This window comes from Musca domestica, unplaced genomic scaffold (genome assembly GCF_030504385.1).
Source record: "Musca domestica strain aabys unplaced genomic scaffold, Musca_domestica.polishedcontigs.V.1.1 5, whole genome shotgun sequence".
NCBI lineage: Eukaryota > Metazoa > Arthropoda > Insecta > Diptera > Muscidae > Musca > Musca domestica.
In genome coordinates this window covers 11119274-11139688 of record NW_026712346.1, presented here as the reverse complement: position 1 = coordinate 11139688, position 20415 = coordinate 11119274, and the positions used below count along the sequence as shown (strand labels likewise).

Here is a 20415-nt window from a genome sequence, read left to right as displayed (position 1 = left end):
CAATTTTAATGGTGGGAGATCCTGTGGCACATAGAGACATCATAGTTCGTCGATACGATGATAGGGTAAATAGAATATCGGAAACCCATCGATCATACGATGCTCTTCAGTATCCTGTCATTTTTCCATACGGAGACGATGGATACCATTTTGAAATTCGTCAAATAAATCCAGTAACAAGTAAGTGAAATTGCACAAATTTTTTCTTCATCTTTAAAGTACATTGTTTCTATCTTCTTTTTACAGATGTCCCCACCAGCAAAAAAGTGAGCTCAATGAATTTCTACGCGTATCGTATCATGATCCGTCAAAATGCTACAAACCACATATTGAATTGTCGTGAATTGTTTCATCAGTACATCGTGGATATGTATGCAAAAATTGAAACTGAACGGCTTATGTATATTAGGTATCACCAATCAAAATTGCGTGCAGATGATTACATTCATCTTCGAGATGCTTTAAACAATCATAACGATATCAACCCAAATGATCTGGGACAAGCGGTGATTTTGCCGGCAACTTTCACAGGAAGTCCACGCCATATGCAGGAGTATACGCAGGATGCAATGGTTTATGTGCGTTCATATGGCCGACCAGACTTATTTATTACATTTACATGTAATCCAAAGTGGGAGGAAATAACGTCTGCATTATCGAGTGGTCAGACATCGGTACATCGTCATGACATAATAGCACGGGTCTTCAGGCAAAAGCTTATGTCTCTAATGGATTTCATGGTCAAGCTACGTGTGTTTGGAGAAACGAGATGTTGGATGTATACGGTAGAATGGCAGAAGCGTGGGCTGCCTCATGCTCATATCCTTATTTGGTTGGTTGAAAAGATTACACCAGACGTGATTGATGATATTATATCTGCGGAAATACCTGATATAAACGTAGATCCAATTTTAGATCAAGTTGTTGTAAAGAATATGGTTCATGGACCATGTGGACTAATTAATCAAAATTCTCCATGTATGGCGGATGGAAAGTGTACCAAAAAATACCCTCGGCAATTTGTTCATGACACAATAACTGGTATTGATGGCTATCCGCTATATCGTCGTCGATCTACAACTGATGGTGGTCATTCATTTGCAATAAAGGTGAGAAACAATGACGTAGATATTGATAACCGCTGGATAGTCCCTTACTGTCCGCTTTTGTCTAAAACGTTCAACGCTCACATCAATGTGGAATGCTGTAATTCGGTTAAGTCTATAAAATACATCTGCAAATACGTAAATAAAGGTTCGGATATGGCTATATTTTCACTTCAAAATCCCAATGATGAAATAAGTCATTATCAGATGGCACGCTATATAAGCAGTAACGAAGCAGTTTGGAGAATTTTAGGATTCCCTATCCATCAACGAAATCCTACTGTTGTGCATTTGTCTGTACATCTGGAAAATGGTCAAAGAGTTTATTTCACTGAATCAAATGCCCGAGAAAGGTCAGTGACACCTCCTGCAACAACTCTAACTCCATTTTTCGATTTATGTGCAAACGATCCGTTCGCCAAAACGTTGTTGTATGCCCAAATTCCCTCATATTATACATGGATTCCCTCATCAAAAAAATTTAAAAGACGCCAAAAAGGAAAACCTGTTGAAGGATGGCCAGATGTTTACTCCACCGATGCTCTGGGCAGAATATATAATGTTCATCCACACAATTCGGAGTGTTTTTACTTACGACTGCTTTTAGTCAACGTTTGTGGACCTACATCTTTCGAATACTTAAGAACTGTGGATGGAGAAGTACTTTCATCTTATAGAGAAGCATGTAGGAAGCTGAACCTTTTAGAAAATGATTCACATTGGGAAACAACACTGGCAGATTCAACCATTGGAAGTAATCCACGTCAAATAAGAGTATTATTTGCAATTATTTTAGTTTCTTGCTCACCATCCAACCCAAGAGATCTTTGGAACAAATTTAAAAATAGTATGACAGAAGATATCTTAAACAGAGAAAGAATCATCAGGGATGATGCATCATTGCAATATTCAGAGGAAATGTTTAATGAGGCTTTAATACTACTTGAAGATAAATGTTTACAAATTCAAAGCAAGACACTTTTGCAAGTGGGTATGATTTCTCCTATTCGATCAGACCAAAATATTGGTGACATTGATTTTCGAAGAGAAATCACGTACGATGCACAACAATTGCTAACATTTCTTGCAGCCAAAATACCCCTTTTAACACCTGAACAAAAAGCGGTATACAATAATGTTTTGGAAACGATAGAAAGCCAATCTGGAGGATTATATTTCCTTGATGCACCTGGAGGAACAGGGAAAACTTTCGTAATTTCTCTGATTTTGGCTAAGGTTCGGTCAAAAGGAAATATTGCATTGGCCGTTGCTTCATCAGGTATTGCAGCAACACTTTTGGATGGCGGAAGAACTGCGCATTCTGCATTTAAACTACCGCTAAAAGCGCAATATTTAGAAGATTTCACTTGCAATATTAAGAAAAATTCGTCAATGGGTAAAGTACTGGAAATGGCTACTTTTTCTCATTTCTTGTGTATTTTAAGTGCAAAGGTTAATTCAAAACAATATCTATAAATTTGTTTTCCGTTTTATAATCTTCTCTCTGCGCGAGAGAAGAAGTCTCATTTTCATGTATTTTTGATTTCGCCAAAAAGTGAATTTTTGACATTAAAAATATTTACGCTTAAATGGACATTTTTTGTTTTCACACAAAAATTAGGTTCAGTTTCACCCGCTCAATACTATCGGATGACCATTCCAAATAATATGCTTTTGCACTCTACTAAATTCTAACTTCTTGCATAATTAGACGTAGATCGACATTTTTTATTATCAATAAAAATATTAGACTCCTATTTTAATCCAAGCCCTAACAGCTCATAGAAATGTGATGATCGACATACTAAAGCGTGGGGACAGCATCAATATTTCAAGATTTTACAGACCTTATGCCTTACTCAAACTTTTAAAACCCTCACAACATAGTGTTGTGGTATAAAATAAACGTGCCTCGAAATTAGCGATTAAAAGAAACATTTACACAACAATTATTTATTTATTTAAAAAATATTTATTATAATTAAAAATTATACAAATTATTATAATTACAAATTATAACAAAGAATAAAATTATAAAAAGCACTAGCAATTAAAGCTATCGGCTAAAGTGTAAAAAATATCTATTGTTACTAATGTAAATTTAATAAAAAACGAGCTCGAGGTCTTTGTTGTTGTTTAATTATTTATTATTTTCGATATTTCGTCCTCCAACGGAAGACATCATCAGGAACAATACTGTTTAAAAATATAACAAAATTTTACAAACTATCGCCAAGCTTCGACGCCGACCTTGTGTTGTTGCCATCTGTTTTGTCACTGCAGCATTCTCTTATTGTATTTTGTTTATTTTTCTGATCAGATGTCTGTAACTGTGTGCTAGATTCTCTGTGTCTGTTTTGTAGTTTATTCGTTGTGATGTTGGAGTATTCATTATGTGTAGAGTTTCCAACATAAGTCGCTTTTGGTAGTTGTTCTCGCACTGTAGCACTCTCACTCTCTCTAATTCTGGATGATGTTGTTCGGTGGCACAGTGGGTAGAAAGTGCTGTTTTCTGTGTTGTTATTGATGATTTGTTTTTTATGTCTGATTTGTGTCCGGATAACCGTGTTTTTAATTTGTTTTTTGTTGTCCCGATGTAATATTTTTGGCATTTTTCATTTTCATTGCCGTTGCATTTTATTTTGTATATTAAATTCGATTTGTCCATAGTGTCTATTTTTGGTTTTAATTGAGTAAATAGTTTTTGTAACGTATTGTAGGGTTTTGGTGCAATTGTGTAATTGTTGTCTTCATAACATTTGGAGTTTTTAAAGCGTTCGGAAAGTCCGGGTATATAAGTGACCGATTTATAGCATTTATTTTGTTTTTCGATGTCATCACGTGCTTTTCACATTTCTTTTATTATGAAATAATTTTCAGCTGACAAATGTCCTACAGTTTTTGTTATTTTTAACATTTTTGAATTGAGTGACTTCAATATTCCCACTCAAACCCCTGAAACGATATAGACGACATCTGCTGATTCGATTTTTTTCGAAGATAAACGGTGAGAGCATTTCGTTGTCTATATTTTCATTTGTCTATGGAACAACTACCAAAAGCGACTTATGTTGGAAACTCTACACATAATGAATACTCCAACATCACAACGAATAAACTACAAAACAGACACAGAGAATCTAGTACACAGTTACAGACATCTGATCAGAAAAATAAACAAAATACAATAAGAGAATGCTGCAGTGACAAAACAGATGGCAACAACACAAGGTCGGCGTCGAAGCTTGGCGATATTTTGTAAAATTTTGTTATATGTTTAAACAGTATTGTTCCTGATGATGTCTTCCGTTGGAGGACGAAATATCGAAAATAATAAATAATTAAACAACAACAAAGACCTCGAGCTCGTTTTTTATTAAATTTACATTTGTAACAATAAATAATAATAAAGGTCGAATTAAATATCTAAAAATCAAATAATGTAAGAAATATCTTAAGGGTAGAACTATATAGAGTTATTTCTAATATATCTATATCTATAAAAGAGGAAAATGTTTGTATGTTTGTTTGTAATTTATGGACTCGAAAACCGCTGAATAGATTTTCCTGAAAATTTCCATATATACTGCAACATCGCCTGAAAGTAACATAGGCTATACAAATTTTTGAATTTCCACTTGGAACTGGAGATATAGCATCAGAATCGGAGGTACCTCCCAAAAATTTAGATTTTATATGCACATATCTATTGGTTGGTTGAAGATACAGTCTCCAAATTTGGAATACGTAACGAAATTTGGAACAAAAATAAGTTTGCCAAATTATATTGTAATCGGTTCAGATTTGGATATAGCTCCCATATATATTTTCGACCGATTTCGTTCATTTGATGCCTAAAACACAATATGAATGTTCGATTCCAATGAAATTTGGAATGTGTGACGGGATTTAATCCGAAAATAAAATTGTCAAATTATATTGAAATCGGTTCAGATTTGGATATAGCTCCCATATATATTTTCGACCGATTTCGTTCATTTGATGCCTCAAACACGATATGAATGTTCGATTCCAATGAAATTTGGAACGTTTAACGGGATTTGATCCGAAAATAAATTTACCAAATTATATTGAAATCGGTTCAGATTTGGATATAGCTCCCATATATATTTCGACCGATTTCATGTATTTGGTGCACCAAACACGACATGTATGTCCAATTTTAATGAAATTTAAAATAAGTAATGAAATTGGGAGCAAAAATTAATTTGTCAAATTATATTGAAATCGGTTCAGATTTGGATATAGCTCCCATATATATTTTCGACTGATTTCATGAATTTGATGCACCAAACACGCTATGTATCTATAATTTCAATGAATTTTGGAATGTGTAGCGGAAATTAAAACGAATATACATTTGTCAAATTATATTGAAATCGGGTCAGATTTGGATATAGCTCCCATATACATCTTCAACCGATTTCGTTTATTTGATGTACCAAACACGATATGTATGTTCGATTTCACTGAAATTGGGAATGTGTTACGGGATTTTGATTAGAAAATAAATTAGTCAAATTATATTGAAATCGGTTCAGATTTGGATATAGCTCCCATATATATTTCGACCGATTTCATGTATTTGATGCACCAAACACGATATATATGTCCAATTTTAATGAAATTTAAAATAAGTAATGAAATTGGGAGCAAAAATGAATTTGTGAAATTATATTGAAATCGGTTCAGATTCGGATATAGCTCCAATATATATTTTCAACCGATTTCGTTTATTTGATGCACCAAACACGATATGTATGTTCGATTCCGATGAAATTTGAAACGTATAACGGGATTTGGGGCAAAAATAAATTAGCCAAATTATATTGAAATCGGTTCAGATTTGGATGTAGCTCCCATATATATTTTCCACCGATTTGATATATTTGATGCATAAAACACGTTTTCTATGTCAAATGTCAATGAAATTTGGAATGTGTGATGGAATGCGGGCTAAATATTTATTTTTCAAATTATATTGAAATCATTTAAAATTTGGATATAGCTCCTATATATATTTCATGTATTTGTTACACCAGTTTCTATGAAATTTGGAGAGCCTGTATATAAATAATATTGAAATCGCCTTAGATTATAATTATAAAAGGAAAACGAAATTTTTCTGAAAAAAATATTAATATCTTGTCCTTTGTAATTCAAATAATCCGAAACGAAAAATGTCAAGTCTTATGACTTCTACGAAAAATCTATGGACAAAATGTTACATTTTTATTCACAATTACGTGCAGGTATATAATTCTGTATCGAATATATATCTTTAGAAAATAAACGTGGGCGAATTTTATGATTCTAATAACAATCAATAACATTTGTCAAGCCCAAAAGGATATGTCATGTTTTTGACTCCGGTACGCTTACGCTGAATTTCCCTTTCGGTTTATTGAATTTTTATTGATGCCTGGTTTTTTCTGGATTTACCTGGTAATAGTGATTTTTAAAGAAACATCATCAATGGAGTTAATTTTTTGAATGATTTCAAAATTTTACAATATATACGTATCAGTTATATAGCCGCCATAAATAGTCCATTGAAAGGTACCTGTGAGAAAACTATAAAAAAATACGTAGTATAAATTTGTGGTTTCCTGTGTTGGCTACCTGACAGGTATGATTTTTACAGAAACTTATAGTGTTTTGAAACGCACACTTGCTGAAATAGGTATTTGGATGTCATAAATAAGTCCATCCATTGATACCTGGACATAAAATCTTGAAAAATACACAGCACAAACAGGTCTTGATTCATTTGTGCCATTCAACAAGTTCCCAAAACACCGAAAAGTACATTTTCAGAAGTGAATTTTAATATATTTTTAAAGTGAATATTAATTTAATTTGTGAAATTGAAAAAGTCCCGAACAATCAGAGAAGTTCCATATAAGAAATCATTTCTTTGAATGACCGATTTTTGCCAGTGAATTTTATTATTTCTATAAATACGGTTGTTCAAATAATATTAAAAAAAATAATTCATTAATCGATTTTTGTAAGAAACCGTGATTTAAAATAGTGGTTTTTAACAAATTTTTTAAGGAGAGTGCTTTCTGCATTTAATTAAATATACATTAAAAATGCCTCCAAAAAAATCATCGTTAGGCAAAAAAACTAAAGGGTCATTGGTTCAACAGTCTCTAAGGAGTCAGGAAACACCACAAGAGCGCGAATTTCGCCTCACAAATGAGCGGAATAGAGCCTCAACTTCAAGAGCTGCTGAAACATTGGAACATTATAATGCCCGCCTTGGAACTCAAAGAGTATTTGCGTCTACCTCACGTATTAATGAAACACCAAATAAGGAAAATGAACGACTTTCCAAGCAACGAATTAGATCGTCAAGATTGAGAGCTCAGGAGGCGCCTGAACAACGGCAAATACGTCTTCAAAGTCAGCAAATCAGATCGTCAAGATTGAGAGCTCACGAGGCACCCAAACAACGGCAAGTTCGCCTTCAAAATCAACAAATCACATCGTCTACATTAAGGGCTCAGGAGACACCTGAACAGCACCAAATTCGTCTTTCCAATCAATATGATAGAACTTTACGGTTAAGGTCTATTGAGACAACAGCACAACATGATCTTCGTCTAAGCAGTCAACGTTCCAGATCGTCATCCGTTCGAGCTAATGAGGTACAAAGTGAACGTGAAGGACGCCTCAGAAACGGCCGTTTAAGGGTAGCGAATGTTAGAAGTAATGAAACACCGGAAGATCGAGATAGACGTCTCAGAAATGAGCGCTCCAGAGTAGCGCAAATGAGAGATAATGAGACATTAGAGGAACGTAATGTACACAGAATTTATAATCAACGCTGAATTCAGAACCGTCTAAATGTATATGAACGCATCGCATTCAATTACGATCCAAATATGGATTACACTGATGACGATTTAGTCTCTATTGGTCAAATGGATAATGTTTGTAACTATTGTAATGCCTTAAAATACAAAAATGAACCTCCCGGAATATGCTGCGGTAATGGCAAAATTGTGTTACCCGAATTGCAACCACCACCGCAACCATTGCTGTCATTGGTATCGGGAACAACTTCAGAGTTCAAACATTTTCTTTCAAATATTCGAAAATACAACTCATGTTTTCAGATGACGTCGTTCGGTGCCACTAATGTAGTTAGAGAACATTTTATGCCAACATTTCGAGTCCAGGGCCAAATATACCATCGTATGAGATCATTGTTACCCACCAGAGATCATAAGTATCTTCAAATTTATTTTATGGGACAAGCAGATGACCTTGACCAAGTCCAACAGCGTCGTCAATACAACCCCGAAACGCGTGAGCAAACTGTTGCCGAATTACAACTAATGTTGCACGAAAACAATGAATTAGTAAGAACATTCAAGAAAGCTAATAATGATCTCCAATTATTACCAAACCATCAAGTTGTAATACAAGCAGGTGAACACCAAGGGCGCTATAATGCACCTACAGCTAATGATGTTGCAATTTTAATGGTGGGAGATCCTGTGGCACATAGAGACATCATAGTTCGTCGATACGATGATAGGGTAAATAGAATATCGGAAACCCATCGATCATACGATGCTCTTCAGTATCCTGTCATTTTTCCATACGGAGACGATGGATACCATTTTGAAATTCGTCAAATAAATCCAGTAACAAGTAAGTGAAATTGCACAAATTTTTTCTTCATCTTTAAAGTACATTGTTTCTATCTTCTTTTTACAGATGTCCCCACCAGCAAAAAAGTGAGCTCAATGAATTTCTACGCGTATCGTATCATGATCCGTCAAAATGCTACAAACCACATATTGAATTGTCGTGAATTGTTTCATCAGTACATCGTGGATATGTATGCAAAAATTGAAACTGAACGGCTTATGTATATTAGGTATCACCAATCAAAATTGCGTGCAGATGATTACATTCATCTTCGAGATGCTTTAAACAATCATAACGATATCAACCCAAATGATCTGGGACAAGCGGTGATTTTGCCGGCAACTTTCACAGGAAGTCCACGCCATATGCAGGAGTATACGCAGGATGCAATGGTTTATGTGCGTTCATATGGCCGACCAGACTTATTTATTACATTTACATGTAATCCAAAGTGGGAGGAAATAACGTCTGCATTATCGAGTGGTCAGACATCGGTACATCGTCATGACATAATAGCACGGGTCTTCAGGCAAAAGCTTATGTCTCTAATGGATTTCATGGTCAAGCTACGTGTGTTTGGAGAAACGAGATGTTGGATGTATACGGTAGAATGGCAGAAGCGTGGGCTGCCTCATGCTCATATCCTTATTTGGTTGGTTGAAAAGATTACACCAGACGTGATTGATGATATTATATCTGCGGAAATACCTGATATAAACGTAGATCCAATTTTAGATCAAGTTGTTGTAAAGAATATGGTTCATGGACCATGTGGACTAATTAATCAAAATTCTCCATGTATGGCGGATGGAAAGTGTACCAAAAAATACCCTCGGCAATTTGTTCATGACACAATAACTGGTATTGATGGCTATCCGCTATATCGTCGTCGATCTACAACTGATGGTGGTCATTCATTTGCAATAAAGGTGAGAAACAATGACGTAGATATTGATAACCGCTGGATAGTCCCTTACTGTCCGCTTTTGTCTAAAACGTTCAACGCTCACATCAATGTGGAATGCTGTAATTCGGTTAAGTCTATAAAATACATCTGCAAATACGTAAATAAAGGTTCGGATATGGCTATATTTTCACTTCAAAATCCCAATGATGAAATAAGTCATTATCAGATGGCACGCTATATAAGCAGTAACGAAGCAGTTTGGAGAATTTTAGGATTCCCTATCCATCAACGAAATCCTACTGTTGTGCATTTGTCTGTACATCTGGAAAATGGTCAAAGAGTTTATTTCACTGAATCAAATGCCCGAGAAAGGTCAGTGACACCTCCTGCAACAACTCTAACTCCATTTTTCGATTTATGTGCAAACGATCCGTTCGCCAAAACGTTGTTGTATGCCCAAATTCCCTCATATTATACATGGATTCCCTCATCAAAAAAATTTAAAAGACGCCAAAAAGGAAAACCTGTTGAAGGATGGCCAGATGTTTACTCCACCGATGCTCTGGGCAGAATATATAATGTTCATCCACACAATTCGGAGTGTTTTTACTTACGACTGCTTTTAGTCAACGTTTGTGGACCTACATCTTTCGAATACTTAAGAACTGTGGATGGAGAAGTACTTTCATCTTATAGAGAAGCATGTAGGAAGCTGAACCTTTTAGAAAATGATTCACATTGGGAAACAACACTGGCAGATTCAACCATTGGAAGTAATCCACGTCAAATAAGAGTATTATTTGCAATTATTTTAGTTTCTTGCTCACCATCCAACCCAAGAGATCTTTGGAACAAATTTAAAAATAGTATGACAGAAGATATCTTAAACAGAGAAAGAATCATCAGGGATGATGCATCATTGCAATATTCAGAGGAAATGTTTAATGAGGCTTTAATACTACTTGAAGATAAATGTTTACAAATTCAAAGCAAGACACTTTTGCAAGTGGGTATGATTTCTCCTATTCGATCAGACCAAAATATTGGTGACATTGATTTTCGAAGAGAAATCACGTACGATGCACAACAATTGCTAACATTTCTTGCAGCCAAAATACCCCTTTTAACACCTGAACAAAAAGCGGTATACAATAATGTTTTGGAAACGATAGAAAGCCAATCTGGAGGATTATATTTCCTTGATGCACCTGGAGGAACAGGGAAAACTTTCGTAATTTCTCTGATTTTGGCTAAGGTTCGGTCAAAAGGAAATATTGCATTGGCCGTTGCTTCATCAGGTATTGCAGCAACACTTTTGGATGGCGGAAGAACTGCGCATTCTGCATTTAAACTACCGCTAAAAGCGCAATATTTAGAAGATTTCACTTGCAATATTAAGAAAAATTCGTCAATGGGTAAAGTACTTCAGTCGTGCAAAATCATAATTTGGGATGAGTGTACAATGGCCCACAAAAAATCCTTGGAAGCTCTAGATCGAACTATGCAAGATTTGAGGAACAATTCTGCACTCTTTGGAGGAGCATTGGTTTTATTAGCTGGAGATTTTCGACAAACGCTGCCTGTTATTCCTAGATCAACACCAGCAGATGAGCTAAATGCATGCCTAAAATCATCTTTTCTTTGGGGCCATGTTCGTACATTAAAACTAACGATTAATATGCGTGTACAACTTCAATGTAACGAATCATCCAAATATTTTTCTAAACAACTGATGGACCTAGGAAATGGAAAAATACCTGTTGACGCAGCCACGAAATGTATAAAATTTCCATCGGACTTCTGTAAATTATCAAACTCTATCGAAGAATTAGTAGCTGGTGTGTTTCCCAATATTGCAAACAACATCAATAATATTCAGTGGTTGTCCGAACGCGCATTACTTGCTCCCAAAAACATTGATGTTGACTCTATCAACAGTAGCATTCTAGATAGTATATCAGGAAATGCAAGAACATATAAATCTATTGATACTGTTACAACTGAAGACGACGCTGTTAATTATCCAGTTGAATTCCTAAATTCGTTGGATCTGCCAGGTTTTCCACCTCATTATTTAGTACTCAAAGTTGGCGTTCCTATCATTTTATTGAGAAACATAGACCCACCACGCCTTTGCAATGGTACTAGGCTTACAGTAAAAAAATTGCACAACAATTTAATTGAGGCTACGATTATTACGGGGAAGTATGTAGGTTCAGATATATTGCTACCTCGAATCCCTCTAATAGCAACAGAAATGCCGTTCAACTTTAAAAGATTGCAGTTTCCTGTACGCTTGGCATTTGCGATGACAATAAATAAATCCCAAGGACAAACTCTTCGAGTATGCGGACTTAATTTGGCATGTTCCTGCTTTTCTCACGGTCAGCTGTACGTGGCATGTTCACGTGTTGGTAGACCGACCGATTTGTTTGTTTACGCTCCTGAAGGAAAAACAAAAAATATTGTATATCCTAAAGCATTACAATAAACACTTTTTTAAATCACAAAGTATTCCATTACACAATTTTGAATGCATCTAAAATTAAAAGGGGTAGCGAAGCGCACCGGGTTTAGCTAGTCTACATATATACAAACATTAGTCATTATATTTTGTGATGCAAATTTAGGGATTTTAGGAAATTGTAGATGTTATAGATGTTGTTGTGAGTAGGGTTTTTTAGTATATCCAGTAGATAGGTTTGTGAGAAAAATGCTGTCCTTGATGTTTGAAGTGATGGACATTCAATAATCAGATGGTAGGTAGATAAGGTTGTTCTATTGCAGAATTCACATATCGGTGGTGACTCATTATTAAAAAAATGTTTATGTGTAAGATTATAGTGAGTCAGTCTTAAGCGGGTGAAACATTAGTTTTGGTGTATTGATGTCGTCGAAGGTAGTACCAATGGTATTTTGTGCGGATTAAATAATTTGTAGATGTGGTTATATTCATTCCAAACAATTTCGGCTTCTTTTTTGCAGTATTGAACTGCAACATTAATTACATATTTTTTCGTAAAAGGTATAAATGTAAAGGTTGGTACTGAGCTACCTATTGATTTGGCAGCAGAGTCTGCCAGCTCATTTCCAAAAATCCCAACATGGCTAGGAACCCACATAAGTTTTATTTTAGATTTCATCGTTATAAATTCCTGTTGGATTGATGTTGTAATTTCGTTTTTGTTCCAGAAATTGAGATAAGATGTATATTCGGAGCGACTGTCAGTACATATAAGAGTTTTACTGTGTTGATTTCAGCACAACTCTGCAGCTTTTAATACAGCAATAGATTCTGCATCAAAAACTGTACCATGTTGGGGAAGAAGTCCAGAAGTTTGTATGGAACCATCTTCAGTTACTACTGCAAATGTGGTATTATGATCAGTTTTAGAGCCGTCAATAAATAAGATTTTCCAACCAGACTTTTTATGCTCGTCAAATATTTGATTTGATAATGTTGTAAATACCTGGGCATTGGTAGTGGTTTTTGGATAGCATATTAGTGAACCTTCGTAGATATTTTTGCTCAAATTCCATGGAGCATGTACTTGGTTTGGAGCTTTGTATGGAAATAAATTTAAATTCGTAGCTATCTTATAAATATTGCATAAAACAGGTGGACGTTTTAGTTCGGTCTTTCTTTTGCGCAGTAAAGATAGTTCGTATGATAGAATTCCACCTTGAGAACATAACACCTTATGTACCAATCGAGCTTGTAGATTATGGGCGTATTTATGTAATTTCTCGAAGCCTGCTTCAGCCATTAGATTAGTTATGGGTGTTGTTCTAAATGCGCGAAGACTGCATCTTATAGCATTGTGAAATATTCTTTCTATAGGAGACATACAGGTTTTTGGTGCATTTATGTAGAAAATAAGTCCGTACTCGATTTTGGATAATATAACAGCATTAACAACTCTCAACAGTGCATTGGTGTGAACATGACTCTTTTTAGTTGCTAAATATTTTACAATATTAAGCCTACTTTGTAAGTTTAGTTTTAGATATTGACAGTGTTTTTTAAAGCTATACTTATTATCTATGTACAGGCCTAAAATCTTACATACATCGGTATTTAGAATTGCATGATTATTGTAATGTATATTTATTGGGCTACAATTTCTTTTATTGCATATATGCAGATGAAGTGTTTTCTCATAGGAAATGTTGGAACCTGATTTATTGGACCAACTATCAATTTGTTGTAGAGTTTCTGAAAATATTTGACTAATGTCTAAATTGTTTTGGGGCTTTGCTATGATGTAAAGATCATCTGCATATATACAATGTCCGATTTGTTTATTTGAAGACAAAATTTGACTTAACTCATCAAATGCTATTATAAATAGTGTAACTGACAATGGAGATCCCTGTGGGATACCATTGTGCAGCGATACTTTCTCGGAATGAATATTATTTAATAATACTGAGAATTTTCTATTGGTGAGAAAAGATTTAATAAAATTGTACATTTTGGGACCAATTTTCCAGTCCACAAATTTTCGAAGTATTATGTGTATGCCGATTCTATCGAAAGCTTTAATGAAATCAATGGAAAGTATTGAAGTGTGCCTTCTTGTGGATCGATTCTTTTGGATGATGTGGTCAATGAGTAGTAGGGCATCCATTGTACTAAGGCCAGGTTGAAACCCAACTTGATTGTGAGATATAAGTTTATGTTTATTTATGTACCACAAAAGGCGTTTAGAGATTATTTTTTCAAAAAGTTTACTCAGGCATGGTAAAAGGGATATTGGTCTGTAGGATTCAATTTGATTACTGGGTTTGTTTGGTTTTGGAATTGGCAATACCGATGCCGATTTGTAAAATTGTGGTATAATGCCTGAGGAATAAATATCGTTAAAATGGTCTAAAATACGTGTTTGGAAAGAAAATGGTGTATTTTTGATCATGGGGTAAGAAATTCTATCTAAACCTGGTGTTTTGCCTTTTGAAGTCTTCAGACTATATAATAGTTCTTGAAAAGTGAGTTCTTCTTCCAAACATCTTGATTTTCAGGAATAATGAGTTGGTGAACGTGCTAATTCCAGTAATTCTGTTTTGTTTCTGCAGAATTCTGCGGAAAAGTTTGAATCACTGGAATTTGAGGACCAATGTTGTGCAAATGTTGTAGCTATAGTATTTGAGTCTGTAATTGTTGCACCATAAAGGTGGGATCACATGATTGTCGCAATGCGCCAATTTAAACCAATTTTTATTGTCCAAAGTTTTACTACAATAAATAAATTGTCACAATCAAATTCTCTGCGGTCACATGATTGTCCAACTTTTCATAAATTTGATTGCCGCATATTGTCTCAAAACCATCAAGTGACAATTATTGTCCAACTTCAGTCACACGATTGTTCTATTACACGGCAAATATCAGAAGCAGCTGCTATGTGTCAAAGTTTGTTTATTAAAAATGTTAAAGCATTTAAAAATTTGTTTTATTAAGATGTGTTCTTTAAAAAAAAAGAAAATTGCAGCAGCTATAATTATGGTGTGTGCATTTGACGATGAGAAAAATGAAAGGAAAGAAAAGAAAAAAAAAGTAAATAGAAGTACGTGGGTCAGAGAGTGGCTCACAAAAAGAAGCACTGATGGTGCATATGACAAAACATTAATGGAATTCCGGGAAATCGAAAACCAAAAGTTTTTGTTTAAAAATTTTATCCGGATGGATGACGAAACGTTTATCGAATTGTTGCAACTAGTGTCACCATATATTATATATATATATATATATTCCCGAACAAATACGCTTAGCTGTGACACTTCGATTTCTTGCATCTGGTGACAGTTATAAAAGTCTTTCGGTCTTCTTCCGTGTTGCCCCAAATACCATATCACTTTTCGTACCAATTGTTTGTGATGCTATTTATAAAGCGTTAAAAGGTGCATACATAAAGGTATGAAAAATCTAAATACACACATATTTATGCCTTTTAATTGACTTATTATTTCTTTTGATATGTATGTAGATACCATCCACGCAGGAAGAATGGAATGTCGTTGCTTTCAAATTTAACAAACTATGGAACTTCCCGAACTGCATAGGGGCGGTTGACGGCAAACATGTGCAAATTATAGCACCACCTAATTCAGGAAGCACCTTCTATAACTATAAAGGTACACATAGTATAGTGCTAATGGCAGTTGTTGATGCCGAATACAACTTTTTATACGTTGATGTTGGCTGTAATGGTCGTGTGTCGGATGGTGGAGTCTTTGGAGACTGTACTTTTCAACGTGCTTTAAACAATAATGAGCTAAATTTGCCACTTCCAAAACCATTGCCAGGTCGTCAAGCAAATGTTCCATTTGTTTTGGTTGCGGATGATGCTTTCCGCATGCAGAAACATTTGCTGAAGCCATATCCTGGTAAAAGTTTATCTGCAGGGCAGAGAATATTTAACTACAGGCTATCGAGAGCACGACGTGTTGTAGAAAATGCATTTGGCATAATGGTCAAGCGATTTCAAATTTTTTCACGCCCTTCCAAGCTTAATGCAGAGAAAACAACCTCTACAACTCTAGCTTGCTGTGCATTACACAATTTTTTGTTAAAAAAAAATTTAAATTATACAACGTCGTTGCTTGTTGATCGCTACGATGAGGACGGTGCTTTAATTCCTGGTACATGGCGAAATGACTTCCCACTAGATGCTGTGAGTGGAACAGAAAATGTTCCAAGTTCTTATATAACAAGTGAAGCAAAGGCTGTTCGGGATGAAATGGAAAAGAATTTCATGTCTCCTATTGGAGAATTGAGCTGGCAATATAAAAATATATAAATAATTTTATATATCAAATAAAATTTAAACTTTAATTTTAAATCAGAAAATTTACTATAGTTTTATTTAATTCATTTTTAGTATCTAAAAAAATACGGACTAGGAAGGTACTTCAATATTGCAAACAAAATAACAAAACAAAAACTTACATATACATACTATAAAAATTCAATTTAAAAAATGAAATATAACGCAAAAAATTTATCAAGGCTTAATTATCTTCTTCAGCTTCCAAAGCTGCATCCATTACGACTTTGACAAGCTGGAAATGCAGTTTGTTCGCAGCCTTCTTGTTTTTCTTGGCAATTTCTCGCATTTGTGATGCCAAATACATCCCAATCGCGTGCCAATTATCTTCCTCCGCATCTAAACACTTAACTGCACGCTGCAAAATGTCACTTTTGTCTACCTTTACAATCTCAGCAGCGGCATGTTGTGAAGTACTTCCAGAGTCATCCAAATCTAATGTTGACACTGTACTTGACATTTTTGACACAGAGTGGTCGTTGTAAAATTGCATTGCAGACCAATGCGGCCAATGTGGTATGGTATTTTCGGCTCCCTGACCAGATTTTGATTTTAGTTTTTTTTTACATTTTGAAAGGCCGTTTTAATGTTGCACCATTTGGCCTTGCAGTCTTCCACCGTGTGCCCTGTACACATTTTTTCAATTTCCCGCCATGCCTGCTCCCGTTTATTCCTATCTTTGTACTCGGTGGATGAATACTGCCAAACACATGGATGCTGTTCCACAGCTTGTATCAGCTCCTGTATTGCAGTGTAGGTCCAGGAACAAATTACACTTGGTTTTTTTCTTTTTTTCGGCACAGGTGTTTCTGGTTGCTGATCGGGGGAAAAGAACTCAAGCTCAGCTGAATTTTCGTATACAATGCAATCACCGAATTCCATATTAAAGCTGCAAATACATAATATGAACATAATTATAGCAAATACAACAATTTAAATTAACTTTACTTTACTTACGACAAAGAAATGTTGACGGTACAAACACAAGAAAAAATATTATTTAAAAAAAATCAAGTTATTGACGCGTATTGTCTTCTTTGATTGACGCACTAGAAAACAATAAATATTGACGCATTTTTCAAATTTAAATTTGCGCAAGGTTGTCTATTAACAGTTCACACGATTGTCGTACCAGAGTTGTATTTGATTGCCGCAAATCAACACAATTTATTTTTGATTGTCGCATTGGACAATAAATTGTGCAATCACACGATTGGCATATAAAATGCACCAATAATTGGCGCATTGCGGCAATCGTGTGATCCCGCCTTAAGTGTCTAATGATTTAATTTGGTTTGGCTTCCAGTTTCCTGTAAGCAACCGAATTTTACCCCATAGAAAAGATGATGAAACTGTTGGGGAGATTGTTGACGTGAAACGTTGGAAGGCGTTCGTCTTTGCTATGCTTTTAGCTCTATTAAAAATGGAATTTTTCCTCTTATAGTCTAGAAAATCTTCTCTACTTATATTGCGTCGGAAGATTTTTAACGCATTTTGTTTTTCATTTCGAAGAATTTGGAGTTCTTTGCACCACCATGGTACATTTTTCCTTCTAATAATGTTTTTGGTTTGGGGGATGCAGTTGTTTGCTGAAATGCGAATAATTTTCCTAATTTGGGCTGATTCTTTATTTGTATTTTTAGATTGAGAAAAATTGGCTTCTACTGAAGATATATTATTTTTAATTTAATCCAATCAGCTCTATCTGTTATATATTTAGGTTTAGAAGCACCAGAAGAATTGGTGTTAATATTTAAAGTTGTCACTGAAGGAAAATGATCATCTGTGTGCCATGAACATTTTGGAAATAATGTTATGGATACAATAGCAACATCTATATGGTTAAATGTATCATGTGTGCTAAGGTGAGTTGGGGAACCATCATTTAAAACTGTCATATTGGAATTATCAATAAAGGCTTCAACTGTAATACCTCTATTATTTGATTTGGGAGAGCCCCAGGGACTACTCCAGGCATTTAGATCCCCCAGGATAAGAACAGGGGGTAATATGTTGGTGATAAGAGAGTCAAGCATTGAAGGATGTTTTGTTTCCTGTGGTGGAAGGTAAAGAGAGAGAATAGTAAAACGAATGGAGAGATTAATTTGAACAGAGATACAACACAGTGGAGAGGTGGAATTGATAATTTGGTGAGGAATACTTTTTTTGATAAGTATGGCAACTCCTTCCTTAGAAGAATTGTATCTATTGAAGAAGTAACCAATATATTTTTTTGGAGTACATGGTGTACGACTTTGTTTGCATTTTGTTTCTTGCAAACAAACAATATCAGCATCAGTATCCGAAAGTAATAATTGAAGATTTGAGTAGTTATTACAGTATCCTCTGATGTTCCACTGTAAAATGTTCAATCCCATAAGAGATTATAATAAAGATCATTCATCAGATGAATGATCGGTATTTGTGTCCATTGCTGTTATTGTGTTTTGGATATTTGAAATTGAATTTTGTCTCTCTTTAGGTAAAGAGAAACCAGATGTTGACGGTGGCTCATTAATAAGTGCATTTGGTTTTTGTTGTAATTTTGTGGTGTTGAGGTTACTTATTGAAACGTTTTTAGTACAGTTAGTGGTACTCGCTGTAGTTGACAGAGGTTTGTTTATTTTTATTTTTGGGTTTGAATTATTACGAGTAAGATTCGAAGGTTTGCTTATGGTATTTGTGGTTGTTGTTATTGTTGTTGTTGAAGAAATATTTTTTGTTGGGTTGGGAGTTGTTGTTGATCAAGAGAGAGTGATGGTAGGTTTGTTGTTGGAGTTTTTAATAAGTTATTGATTTGTGCTTTTGGAGTAGTTTCTATAATTGTTTATTTCATTTCCAGCCAGGTGTTACAAAGAATGTCTGTTGGTTGGTTTTTATACAAACGCAATGCTTCTTTCATCGAACATTTGTTTATTGTTTTTAGTTTTAAAATTTCTTTTTGTTGCTTGTATAATTTGCAACTGTTTGATGACGATGGATGGTTTTCGTTGCAATTGGCACAGAGAATGCGTGTGCAATCATTTGGAGAGTGAGGGGGCAAACTGCAATTTGCACATAATGGTGGATTTTTGCATCGTTTTCCTGTGTGCCCTAACAATTGACATTGTTTACATCTCATGGGGTTCGGGTAGTGCTCTTTTACGAAGGCTGAGTGATACGCAATTTGTAATTTTACTGGCAGGTTATAGAGATCGAAAGTGACAAGAATCACTCCCGTTTTAATTCTCTTTCCATCCACTAATTTCTCATATTTATAAACGTCAACAACACCCTGATCAGAGAGTTCAGTAATGATCTCTTTTTCAGGGACATTGTTGAGATATGGAGCGTAAATGGTGCCTCTAGTGACATTGAGTTGTTGGTGTAGTTCAGATTTTATTTTGCATACACCAGTCAATTCTTTAGTACTTACAATTTTGTTTGCAGTTATTTTATCTTTCACCATCTCTCAGGGGAGAAATAGAAATAATTTCTTTTGTTATTATATCAAATGCTTTTTGGATAGCAAAACATGAGTACTCTGTCAACTGTTTTGTTTGATCTAAAGCAGACACTACAACATACCTTGGGTTTGGAGCTGATTTGTTAGGGAGAATTGGGAATTCTAATGGAATTCCTCTTTCACATTTTTTTCGTTTTTTTTGGGGATTCTCTGCTAAAATAGCAAATTGATTGTCCCCTAAATTGGGGGGCTCAGGGGGCATAATGCACCTTAATAAAAATGCAAACTTATATATTTTTATTAATGGCTCAACAGTAAATGTAAGAAAAAAGAGACTAATAAGAAGGTGTTAAAATTGAGTGACACTGAGAGAACTCTAATGAAAAAAATGTGAACACAGATGAAGCGATCGAATGACTGTACGCGACGAATGCTAGTCGACGA

The 20415-nt window shown here is 34.9% G+C and overlaps 1 protein-coding gene across 1 annotated transcript in view; it reads left to right on the top strand.

Moving 5' to 3' along the window:
* Window positions 1–20415, top strand: part of LOC101892537 (cell adhesion molecule Dscam2) — a 216580-nt gene that overhangs the window by 171959 nt on the left and 24206 nt on the right. The window lies entirely within an intron of this gene.